This window comes from Gekko japonicus, unplaced genomic scaffold, assembly GCF_001447785.1.
Source record: "Gekko japonicus isolate JY-2015 unplaced genomic scaffold, Gekko_japonicus_V1.1 scaffold33, whole genome shotgun sequence".
NCBI classification, from domain to species: domain Eukaryota; kingdom Metazoa; phylum Chordata; class Lepidosauria; order Squamata; family Gekkonidae; genus Gekko; species Gekko japonicus.
The window spans coordinates 1,383,437-1,396,044 of record NW_015174272.1 but is presented as its reverse complement, the minus strand read 5'-3'; positions in this window follow the sequence as shown (position 1 = coordinate 1,396,044).

The following is a 12,608-nucleotide window of genomic DNA, read 5'->3' as shown; positions in this document are numbered from 1 at the left end:
CTCCTCCCGACGGTCGCTGTGCGCGCCGCCGCCGCCGCCGCGCATCCCTCGCCTCGCCGCCGCCGCCGCCGCCGCCGCCTCCTCCTCCCGCTACGCGCCGTTCGGATAATGGACTCGGGGACGTGCCAGGCGCTAGATAATCACATTAGTCGGGGATGCGCCGCGCGAGTGAGCCTCCTACGGCGGCTGGCCTCCTCCTCGCTCCCCGCACACCCTCGGCCCCCTGCCCGCCCGGGGGGAAGAAGGGGAGAAGCCGCCAAGGATCACCCCCCCCCCGGACGCAGCCATTGAAATCTCCCAGTTGCTCATCCAGCCAGAAACACCGGGGGAGGGGAGGGGGGGATGTTGCAAATCCGGGGATGGGAGGCCGTGTGGGAGGGAGCCGCTCACCTCGCCGGGGCTCACTTGGAACAGAGTCCCGGGGTGGAGGGGGGGGACGTTGCCAACCTAGGGCAGCCCCAGAGCAGAGGCAGAGGGCGTCCCAGGCAGGCTTAAGGGGGAAGGGCTGCCAAGTCAGGAGGAGGGTTCAAGCTTTGTGGCCACGGCGAGAGGGAGAAGGGGGTGTGGGGCCATCGCTTGGCACTGCAGCTAGGCCCGAGGCTCTGGTGGCTGGCTGGCAGGGGAGCCTCTGATTAGTTCTGGCCCTTGGGGGGGGGTGTGAAGCTCCTGGCAGACACGAAGAGAGCCCATCTGGGGTGCTAACCAAGAAGCAGGAAGAATGTCGTTCTTCCTGGGGGGGGGTTCAGTAGGGACTATGCACCTGAGCCTTTCGGGGAGTGGGGTGCCCCCAGCTATTCCAGCCCTTATTTTACCCAGAAGGTAGCAATTGCAGTGGTGGAAGGGGGCAGTCAGTGGGCACGCATAACGCCTCTGCTTCTCGGCTCAGCTGCGATCCACTCTGGCCAGGGCCCTCAAAGCGATGTGGAGAACTTAACTGTTCTCAGGAGTGCTGGCTTGCCTGGGCATCTCAGCCCATTGCTGCTGCCTTAACTTTTCCTAGCCACAGTTCTCAACTCTGTTAAGGGGGGTCCACTTTCCAGGTTACCTTTCCAGGCTCTTCCCCAGACCCCCACCCCACCCCAGACCCATGCAGCCAGGCAGACTGACCGTGCCCCATTACCTCATTGAGCAGGAAGACACTGGAGTTGGAGAGAGACATGCAGGGTGTCTGTTTTGCTGGAGGAGAGTGGCACTGACTGGCTTGCTGCCTACCTTCCTCATGAACCTAGCTCAGCTCACGGGGCAGACGGGAAGCCCGGCCCACAGGGACTCTCATGGGATGGGGGAGCGAGCAGCCTGCAGACTCAGGGGCACGAGCAAATTGTGGAAACAGTGCACGGTTCTTCCCTCCACTGTGGTCTTGTGGCACTCTGCCCCAGGCTCTGCATTGGCTCCCAGGCTCTGGTGGGACAGTGTACCACCATCACATAGTCCCTCCCAGGCACAAACAGGCATTTGGCTTACAGGGGGTTGTGGAGCAGTACAGCCAGCATCCCACAGGCTCATCATATGCACCTTCAGCTTACGGCTCACAAGTTCTTGGGGTACTTGCTAGGAACACTCTGCAGTGGCACCATACTGTCATGGGGCCTGCTTGTGGAAGTGGGTCAGTAGCCGCAAGGAGCTTTGTGCAAATTTCTCCAAGGTACCTAAAGTAGAGATCCCACAGCACAGTGGAGTGATCACTTCCAGGTCAAAGGCTGAAATCAGTTGGTGGGACCAAGCAAAGACGGCATTTGTGGGGGATCCCTCAGGCTCTCAGAAGTGCTGCTTTATGGGACATGCATAGTGGTCCAGTCTCCCTATCCAGTACTCAAGGTCCAGTTGGTCCCACATCGTTTCCCTCACTAGGCAGGGATGTGTCCACCATGCTTGGCCTTGCCTCACCTTCAAGGCTATTATGGAAACTTACTGTCCTCGATAGGAACTGTGGCTCAGTGGAAGAGCCTTTGCTCACAAAAGGTCCTAGGTTCAAAATCCAGCATTTCCAGGTAAATGGATGAAGCAGCAGGTAATGAGACACACCTCCAGCAAAGAGCAGACCACACTGCTAGTCAGAGTAGATAACATTTGTGATAGATCAGTGGTTTCACTTAGCATGAACTAGCTTGAGGTATTCTTTCTCCATTGTATCTCACAGTAGAAGAAGAAGAGACTGGATTTATACCCCACCCTTCACTACCCAAAGGTGTCTCAGAGCGGCTTACAAACTCCTTTCCCTTCTCCTCCCCACAACAGACACCCCGTGAGGTAGGCGGGGCTCAGAGAGCTCTTGACAGAAACTGCTCTTTTCAAGAACAGCTCTTATCAGAGCTACGGCTTGCCCAAGGCCATCCAGCCAGGTGCCAGTGGAGGAGTGGGGAATCAAACCCGGTTCTCCCAGATTAGAGTCCGCGCACTTAACCACTTCACCAAACTGGCCCTATGAGTTATCGTGGGCTTCCTGGCCAAGGTTCCCCAGCTCTGCATGCAGAAAGTCCCAGGTTCAGTTTCTAGATAACCAGATAACAGGTGATGCAAAAGACCTCAACCTGAGACCATGGAGAGCTGCTGGCCAGTCAAAGTAAGCAGCAGTGACTTTGATACACCAGTGGTCTGATTCAGAATAAGGCAGCTTCCTGTGTTTCAACAGGGCCAGCTCACGAGCTATATTCCATGCTAGGCAAATGCCAACCATGAATCAAGTAGCCTACTGAGGGACTACCAAGCAGATTGGGTGTGGGGGGGGGGAGGGGAGAGGGGTTGGTTTTTCTTTCTCTGTTACTCTGGGACTCTCCAAACTTGTACCAAACTGTCACTTGAATCATGAAGACATTGTTTTCCACCCAACTGCTGGAAGCTTAATGTGACCACTTATGAGAAGTTCCAGATTTCCTTTTATATGGCCAATGAGCAACCCCCCCCCCATGAAGTATCACAGGTGGGAGGGAGGGCTGGATTGCCAGTTGACTGCCGTCTCCTGTCACTGCACCTTTCTTTACTCTGCCTCTCCCATCCCTCCTCACTAAAAACATTGTTCTCTCCCTTGCAACACTAGTCTGCTGGTAGATCGCCCCACCCCACCGACAACGTCTGGCTCTCCCTCACCTCAGTTCTTGGCATCAGTTGTCTCCCACTCTTCTCCACTATTCCCCTGTCACTCTTTCTTTCCCACCATTACCCTCAAGTTCTATTTCTCTCTAAGTGCAGCACTTTACTTCCCCCCCCCCCTTGGGAATGACCGGCAACCATTCCCTTTGGTAGGAAAAAAAAGGGATACACCCAGGAGAACAAGAGCTAAATCTGTTCCTTGCCCCCTAGTGACCCTGGCCTTTAAAGAACCAAGTTTTCTCCTATCTATTTATCCCCATTGTGGGTTCTCTTCTTTGGTCACTGTTAAGGGTGGTGAGATGCTGGATGCGGGGGACATACCAGTATCCTCAGAATAAAAATAAAAGTGATTACCCATAGGTAGGAGGTAACATTCAAAATCCAGAGAATTCCGAAAGCCAGAATCCCCCCTCCCCATTGCTACCCAGAGACTGGATAAGCCAGGAAAACTCCTATATTCCTGCCCCAGCTGTATGCTCGATTAGCTGGAAATGGAAAAGGCAAAATGGACCCCCCATGGCTATTCGTCCTGTACCAGTTTCCTTTTTCCTAGAACACCCTCTGTCACAACCCAAATATTCTGCCCTCAACAACAACTTCTGCCACAGTATTTTATGGCTCTAGGCTTCCCCATTTGCCCCAGTGAAATTCTTCTGAACATCTGACTGCTGAGCATTGCTTGAGATTGGTGGGAAGAGAATCAGTTTGTGCATTGTTTCTTTGTAGGCAATACATGCTGCCCTCTCCTCAGCCACAGGAAGCTGGAGGTTGATGCCTTGACCAAAGTACCACAGCAGGGGGTGCTGTGGGACAGGTATGTAGAACTCCACCCATCAGCAGAAGAGCTCAAGGGGCTGCCTCTCAGACTCTTAATTTCTTCACATGTATTAACTACCACACACACACACACACACACACACACACACACACACACACATGCACTGCATATGTGGCATCCGTTGTGCTCAATCATACCCAGAAGGAATTGGGGTTGAGGGGCCTCCTTGAAATTCTTCTGCTTTATCACCCCCATTATGAGTCAGTCAGCTTGGAGGAGGCAATACAGGAGAGAGTGAATGTATGTGGGGAATCCTTCCATTTGGCTGCCTCAAAACAGCTTCATGAATAAGAAAACACAAAGCCTGGAAGGGGTGTGGGTCAGAGTGGCTGCTAATGGATGCTCTCGGATGCCAACGAGGGCCCTGGGGACGCAAGAAGTATCTCCACTTTCCGAAAGAAGGAGAGGGGGGGAGGGAATGGATGAGGAGGGAAGGCAGTGAGGGAGTTTCTTTGGACTCTTAGTTTTGGGGGAATTCAGATCCTAGTTCTCAGCTTACTTCTGGAAGGGGTCTGAATCATCCAAGATGATCTTCTGCTAGCTTTTTCTTCTCTCAGGTAATGGCATCATCTGTCCTATAGAGGCTGGGGTACAGGGCACATGGGCACCCACAAATAAAATAAAATAAATACCCTCCCTCCTGACCCAGAAACGGTTTCCCATTATGTTCGCCAGAGATTAAACGCTGAGGGTGGGCCCTTTGTTTTGAACCATTGTTTTTCAGGAGCATGTTTTCTTTCTGGTGATTATAAGGCATGAAATGAGCCACAATACAGAGTCTTAAAATACATTGTTTCTTGGCAATGTAATCTTGAATATATCTCAGACCAGGTCTTTGGGCCTTGCTGTGAACTGGGTGCCAGTGGACTAGGTTAAAAACAGCTTTCGTGGCACTGATATGACCTGTGCCACATTATCTGGCAAGGGATGTATATGCTCCTGAGAGATGGGGCTAGTTGGGACAGATGTGGACATCATGCCTTTGCGAAGATGCACCCGTTGTGTGTAAGGCAGGAGATACAGGCTGCCTGACCCACTTGTGCGGGGTTGCAAGAGACAGCTCAGAGAGGAAAGTCTGTCATGCTCGCTTAGTGGCACAGCAGATGTTATGCAGACAGAAGGTCCCCTATTCATTCCCCCAGCAGCAAAGTTTGGCAGACTTCCATGTGGGGGGCTTGCAGAACTCCCGCCCATCAGAGCAGACAGCCGTTAGCTAAAAGGGACCAGTGGTTAGATTCTGAATAAAGCTCCTCTTGGATGTGCCCAGGGAGGAAGAGTCATTTTTAACAGCCCACTGAACGTGCGAAAACAACCTGCAAGAATCTTATTGCTGGCTCAGAAGACACTGTGACTAAACTGCTCAAATGTGATCCCCCACCCGGTGGCATTTTGATGGTATCTCCAGAGGTCCGACACAAGCTCCACCCCCCTCTTTGATATCCAGCTGGGCTGAGAACAATTGCCCACCCTGTCACCCTGCCAGCTGGTCTTTCAGAAGGCTCAGCATCTCCGGAAACTGTCCTCTGACACAGCATTTGCTTGGTACAAAAATAGCGAGGCAGATCCAAGCGGCACTGGCTGGCCTGCACACTGCCTGCTGACTCTGGCAAGCCTTGACAGATGCCACAAAGTCCTGCTTAGCTCTGACGTGTGCTTAGCAAAGCCAACACTTGAGCCTTCCTAGCCAACAGTTCTTCCCTTTAGCTTCCCCTTCGCCACAGAGTCTTTGGGGACGGAGGAGTGTATTTTATTGGCAACCCAGAGCAGTGTTGCCGTGTCATCTTAAGGAGAGTTAAACCTTTCAAACACAATTGACTTCAATTGACTGGACTTCAGCGTAAGAGTGACACCAAAGCCTATTGATTTCAATGGACTTAGAAGGGTATAACTTGGTTTAGGATTTTACTGGCATTGGGTTGAGAGACAGAAGTGAGAGTCAGAACTCCTTGGGCCTGTCGCTACAGCTGTCAACTGATCTGGAGAAAAGTGTCCTGTCCCTTTAATAGATCCTTACTGGGATGTTATTTACTTTCCCTAGGTCCAGAGGGGGTGACAGTTGAGATTCTGGTGGGTTGTCTGGGAACAGAGTCTTTGAAAGCACAGGAAATGAGGGTCTTATGTCTTCAGCAGGTTCTCCTGATGTTTCTCCATCTTCCTGCAGAGCATGGTGGAAAGGGAAGAGGAAGAAGGAGCAACTCCATCCCACTGGATTGGCCAGAAGTGTTGTGCAGTCCAAGAAGGCCCTATGCACACTTGGCAAAGAAGGGTCGAAATGGGGGGACTATCTAGGTAGAATAGACAGAGTGTGTCAAGTAAATAGAGAAGTGATCTAGCACTTGAAGGTTCTGTGTTCAAGTCCTCTTGCTACTGTAGATTTACTGCATGACCTTGAGAAGTCCCTCTATCAGCCCAAGCTGTCAAAAGCAAACCCTAGTGACCCACCACATAGCAAAGAACCAGTTTGGTGTAGTGGTTAGGAGCATGAACTCCAATCTGGGAGAACCGGGTTTGATTCCCCACTCCTCCTCCACATGCAGCTGCTGGCGTGACCTTGCGTCAGTTACAAGTTCACTCAGAGCTGTTCTCTCATGAGCAGTTCTCAGGAGAGCTCTCTCAGCCCCACCTACCTCAAAGGTTGTCTGTTGTGGGGAGGGGAAGGAGATTGTAAGGTGCTCTGAGACTCTGAGTGAAGGGCACGGTATAAATCCAATCTCTTCTCTTATTATTATTATTTTCAAATCAGGAAGAGAGATGATCTGATAAGGAATAGCCAAGTGGAGACTGGTGGGCACTGGCTTCCATAAGGCCTAGTTTTTCTCTGCGAGAAAAGCAACTGGGAGGTGAGGCTCCTAGTTCCTTTTCCTAAGGGCTGTTCCACACACTACAAGAGCCTTACACGAACAGCACTTCACAGTGGGGAACTGAAGCTCATTTTTCACTGTAGACATCACCAATGTTCCCTCTAAGCTGTGGAGTCTTGTGAGCAAAAATTCTACTTTGTGAGCTACTGGCATTAAAGTTGTGAGCGAGCAATTTGACTGCTGCATAAATTAGTTTGCTCTAGAGCCATCCTCCCTGAGCTAAGAGAAAAATGTGTGAGCCAGAGGGTAAAAAACTGTGAGCTAGCTCACACCAACTCAGCTTAGAGGGAACACTGGACATCACATGCCATGGCTACACACGTGCATTTCCTTGTATCAATGGGAACAGTGCAATTAGCTTCAGATTCTCTCCCAGCCCATAAGGCACACTTGCAGTTCTTCACACCACATACATGTCATTTCCCATAAATATTATAATTTTGTACACTGCATTGGTCAGGCCACACCTGGTGTATTGTGTGCCGTTCTGGAGGCCTTATTTCAAAAAGGATGTGGACAGAATGGAGCAGAGAGCAACGAGGATGATCAGGGGCCTGGAGACCAAGCCCTATGACAAAAGGCTGAGGGACTTGGGAATGTTTAGTCTGGTGAAGAGGAGGCTGAGGGGGGACATGATTGCTCTCCTTAAGTATTTGAGGAGCTGTCACTTAGAGGAGGGCAAGGAGCTGTTGCTGTTGGCAGCAGAGGATAGGACTCACAATAATGGGTTTAAATTAAGGGTGGGAAGGTGTTGTAAAATAGTCATAAAGTGTTTAATACTTAGACCATTAATGGATCTTGCTCTATTGGAAAGAAGAGATTTCTTTGCTTTAAAAACCTTTATTTCTAAGGGTAAAGGGTTCACGGGATTACTACAAATTAACATAACACTAACAGCTACATTTTCTAAGCTGCCTTTAGTCAGACCTAGCACACAGATAATGGAGAATCTCTCCTTCTTCTTGACCCCTAGAAAGGAAGTCACCTGAAACAAATGACCAATCTGTATCACAGTAGAAGCTACTTTTCCCGGGCTAATTCCCCATTGGCTTAGTGCCAGGTATCCCTTCCAGGTCAGTCTAAACAATAGCAATACTAGGAATACAAGTTAACCCTATAATGACTGAATCATCAGACCTTGTAAACACATACATTTCCAACAGAAGGTACCGGCTGGATATTAGGAAAAACTTATTTACAGTAGGAGTTGTTCAAAAGTGGAATTAGCTGTCTAGGGAGGTGGTGAGCTCCCCCTCACTGGCAGTCTTTAAGGAGCAGCTGGACATTTGTCAGGGATGCTCTAGGCTGGTCCTGCATTGAGCAGGGGGTTGGACTAGATGGGCCTGTATGGCCACAACTCTGTGATTCTATGATTCTTCTATGATTCTAAGTGGCCCTGACAGAGGGGAATAAGAGGGCTCAAGCAGGGAGTGGTGGAAGCCAGGAATCTAGCTGGCTAGCTTGTTTGGATTCCTAACTTGGTCCCAGTTGAAGAGCCCCATACTGCTCACTTGGCTTGTGAGTTCATGTGGCAAAGAAGACTTGGATTTCCACAGTGTCAGAGGCAGGTTATAGCCAGCAGTGAATGTATAAAATGAGCACAACTCTGTTTATAGGTATAGGACAACCAGGTGTGCAGGAGTGCAGAGTTCTTGCACCTTTTACAGATGTGGGGAAGCAGGACTTCCCAGCAGTGCAGATCCCCCCCCCCTGCTCAAATTCCTTTTCCTGCATACCTATTAAAAGTATACCCCCTTTGTCATCTTGTCAGCCCACCCGCAAGTCCCAAGCTATGATCTGGAACCTTTCAGCCTAGTTCCAGATATGCGGGCCTGGTAGAAGAGCCACCAAAATATACTCTGGCCATTCTCTGTGGTGTTCCTTCCGTAGTGCCTGCCATGTTCTGGGGCTGCAACCTGGGATTGAAAAGAGGCTCCAATGTCAAATGAAGGTGACCAACAGCCCAGAAGAGAACAGTCCAGCCTGTTCTTGGGCCTTTAACAGCGACTTGATGTGCAGAGATTGGCAGGTGATGCTTTTCTCAGCAATATCAGAAGCTTCTGTTGGAGCATCAAGCGGCTGTTAAAAGCTTCTATTAAAGGCATGGCTACAATGGCCAGTTAAGAAGTTGGCAACTCCAGAAGAGCTGAACTTAAGTGCTGGCAATGTCAGCAGGCTAAAAATGGAACTCCCTGTTCTCCTAATATAAATTCCTTGTTTTTGTTTTCCACTTTCCTTTTTAGAGGCCCGCTAAGAGTCTGCATGCCTTGACGTAGATGCGTTGGATTCTGCCTTGCCACTTCCACAGCGGAATTCCAATATTCTGGATTTGGACCGGTGCCACCAGTGCAGGATCAGGCCCACAGTATGCCAGAGCATTGCACGCCCACCCCAATGCAGCAAAGCCGTTCACAGAAATGACAGGGACTTGTGTATGCGTGTGTGTGCAGCATCACTTTCCCCCCTTCCCTATCTCATTATGCTCAACAGAGTCCCCTTATATTTTCCCTGCAGTGTGTGGGGGTGTTGAAGCGGAAAGAGCGTGAAGGGGCACCTCCCCAAACCAAGAGAGTCTAAAATAAAATTAGGACGTCTTGCAAAACAGCTCCAGCAGCACATGAATTATTGAGGAGTGTGCAGAAGGCTGCCAGGTGGCTTGGGGAAAAGACATTGGGGGAGGGTGGGAGAAGCAGACTAGGGGTTACCTAGGGGCAAAAGCAGGACAGAGTCGGATGTAGGGAAGAGGGCCAGGGATGTTGTGGGCGGGGTTGGGATGACAACCCAGCTCTTCAGACTGCGGCGCTGTCTCCATGCAGAGCTGGACCAGCCTAATGGCAGCTGCTTGGCGCTGCTGAATTTCCAAGGGCTTGAGACTAACCGGAAGAATCTGCTGGGGGTACACAGACCAGTGAAACAACACAGACCACAGCATGGGCACAATCGTGTTCCTCATTCCCCTGATTCCACCAGTGCAAAGAGTATAAGATCTAGCCCTGCTGGATCCAACCAGTGGTCCGTGTAGTCCAGCATCCTGTTTCACACAGTGGCCAACAAACAGGACACAGAGGACCAGGCCACTACTGTATTTAACCAAAACAAATACTAGAGTTTTTCCACATGTGCCATCTAGAAGAAGAGGAGGCCATCTCACATAAGAACATAAGAGAAGCCAATGTTGGATCGGGCCAATGTCCCATGTAGTCCAACACTCTGTCACACGGTGGCCAAAGATACCAGGTGCCATCAGGAGGTCCAGCAGTGGGGCCAGGACACTAGAAGCCCTCCTGCTGTTGCCCCCCCCCCCAAGCACAAAGAATACAGAGCATCACTTGCCCCAGCCTGAGAGTTCCTAACTATATCTTGTGGCTAATAGCCACTGATGAACTTCTACTCCATATGCTTATCTAATTCCCTCTTGAAGCCATCCATGCTTGTAGCCGCCGCCACCTCCTGTGGCAGTGAATCCCATCTGTTAAGCACTCTTTGGGTGAATAAGTACTTCCTTTTATCTGTTCTAACCTGACTGCTCCGCAATTTCATTGAGTGCCCACGAGTCCTTGTATTGTGAGAAAGGGAGAAAAGGACTTCTTTCTCAGCCTGCTCTATCCCATGCATAATTTCGATCATGTGAACCTCACATTCATGTTCCAGTTACAAATATGTAGAGTAATTTTAAAAAACACTTTTTTATATACAGCATTTTTAGAGAAGTTGTTTTACATTCAGAGTCATCTTCCCTTTGGATAAGAAGGGTACGTACATATAACACTGACCGACTTTGTCTATTTGGGACAGAAGGTTGTATGTATAAGACTTTCATCCAGCATTACTGTGGGGGTAATAAAGCTATATTCTCCCTCCCGAGAGCTCTGCAGGGTCATCATCACTCAGGGAATCCATAAAACATTGCATTGAAAGTCGTCTGCCTTGTTTGGAACAACAGCCCCTCTGTTGTCAGCCTCTGATCAGTAGATTGGGATGATGCTTCAAAGCCATGGAAGACCATTCTGCAGAGCTAAGATTGTAGTACAAACAATACCTCACTTGTTCAGGATATTATGCTGGGCACAACAGCAGAAACAGTCTGTGATAAAACTCTAGTTTGGCTCTTGTGAGTGTCTACAAGGGGCCATGTGGAATTTTATCTAAACCTGACACTTACTGCCAAAGACTCCTACAGTTCTTTTAAAATCAGTATATGAACTGTGTCGGTCCTCAGTTCTGGCCATACATCTCTCTCCTTTTTACCCAATTTCTCCTCCAGTTTTCCTTCTCTTCCCCTCAATTTCTACAGACCACTATCACTTCTAAGCTTCCTTCCTGAGTGCATTGTCACCCTTCGTTTTTAGCATATCCTACTCTGTTATTCACTAGCTCTCCCTTCCTCTGTCCTTCATTCTGCCTACCCTGCCATTCTCTGGGATCACAGTGGTTATCAGAAACTTTTCAGCCTGGCCCACCCCTCTGTGATATCAGGACAGCCTAGCCAATTGCAGTCTGGAGCTTCATCATCACTGTAGGATTGTTTTAGTGTATTACAAGCTCCAGATTGCCTATAATGACCCCCATAGGCTATAATGGAGCAGGGGGGGGGGAAATCAGGTTTTTTGCACACCCATTATGCTTTTCAGTATGATTTGTAAGATGCCTTGAGTCACAGTAAAAGTGATATAAACATTTGAATAAATAAGTAGTTTGGGCAGGTTGATAACATCTAAGCAACTTCCTGTTTGTTAGGTTAGGCAGGGTTCTGACAGTGATTGTTCCACCTCTGTTATACTTGACCTGTAAAGCGGTCATATTTCATTTTTAAAAACCCCAAAGTAGACGGCGAGAGTCCCCCCCCCCCCCAAAGTGCTGGTATGTTTTCTAAGGCTCAGCACAGGGTAACAGTCCGAGGCCAGGTCTACCAATAGACCTGTTCTCTGGAGGCCAGGTCTACCAATGTAGTGGAAATGGGAAGGTAGACCTGTTCTCCAGAGGCTTGGACAACATGTTCTGTAATGAAATTTGACTTGATTCTGTTTTCTCTTACAATGTTTTAATGATTCTTAAAATATAGTTTAAATATAGTTGAAAAGAATTCATTCTGAGATTTTTACAAGGTTCTGGAAATAATCTACAAAACTAATTTTTGTGATAGTCAAATGTAGACTCACAACTTTAATGCTACTAGCTTTTTTTGCTCACAAGGTAGAATTTTTGCTCACAACACTGTGGAGCTTAGAGGGAACACTGAATATAGATTCTAAAGGCAAGAGGACAAACAATATTAGGTAATGGATGTAACTCTGGGAAGAAAGAACCAACATAGTAAATGGTAGAAGACCAGTTCTCTTACACAAAGTTCTAGCACAATCACCCTCACTAGCATGTCGCTGGATTCCAAATTCTAAAAGGTCAAGATGCTGAGCTGCAGACCGGAAGGTCTGTAGTTCAGCAGTTCGAGACCCTAGTGCCGCGTGATAGAATGAGCTCCCGTCTCTGGCTCCAGCTCCTGCCAACCTAGCAGTTCGAAAGCAAGAAATTGTAAGTAGATAAATAGGTACCGCTTCAGTGGGAAGGTAAAAGTATTCTGTGTGTGTTGTGTATTCACTCCATCCAAAACCATGTTAAGCTTGAGACCTCAGCCGGATTCTAATCTGGAACACCACCATCGGCTGAAGCATGTATGTAACCAATGAAATGTAAGAGTCTGTGCTGGAGGGAAGACAAATGATTGGTTGTTATCTATGTAACATGATTGGATGTTAACTGTGTGAGGGCGTGGCTACCCCAGCCCGGGAGAGTTTAAAAGGAGCTATGCTCCACTGTTGTTG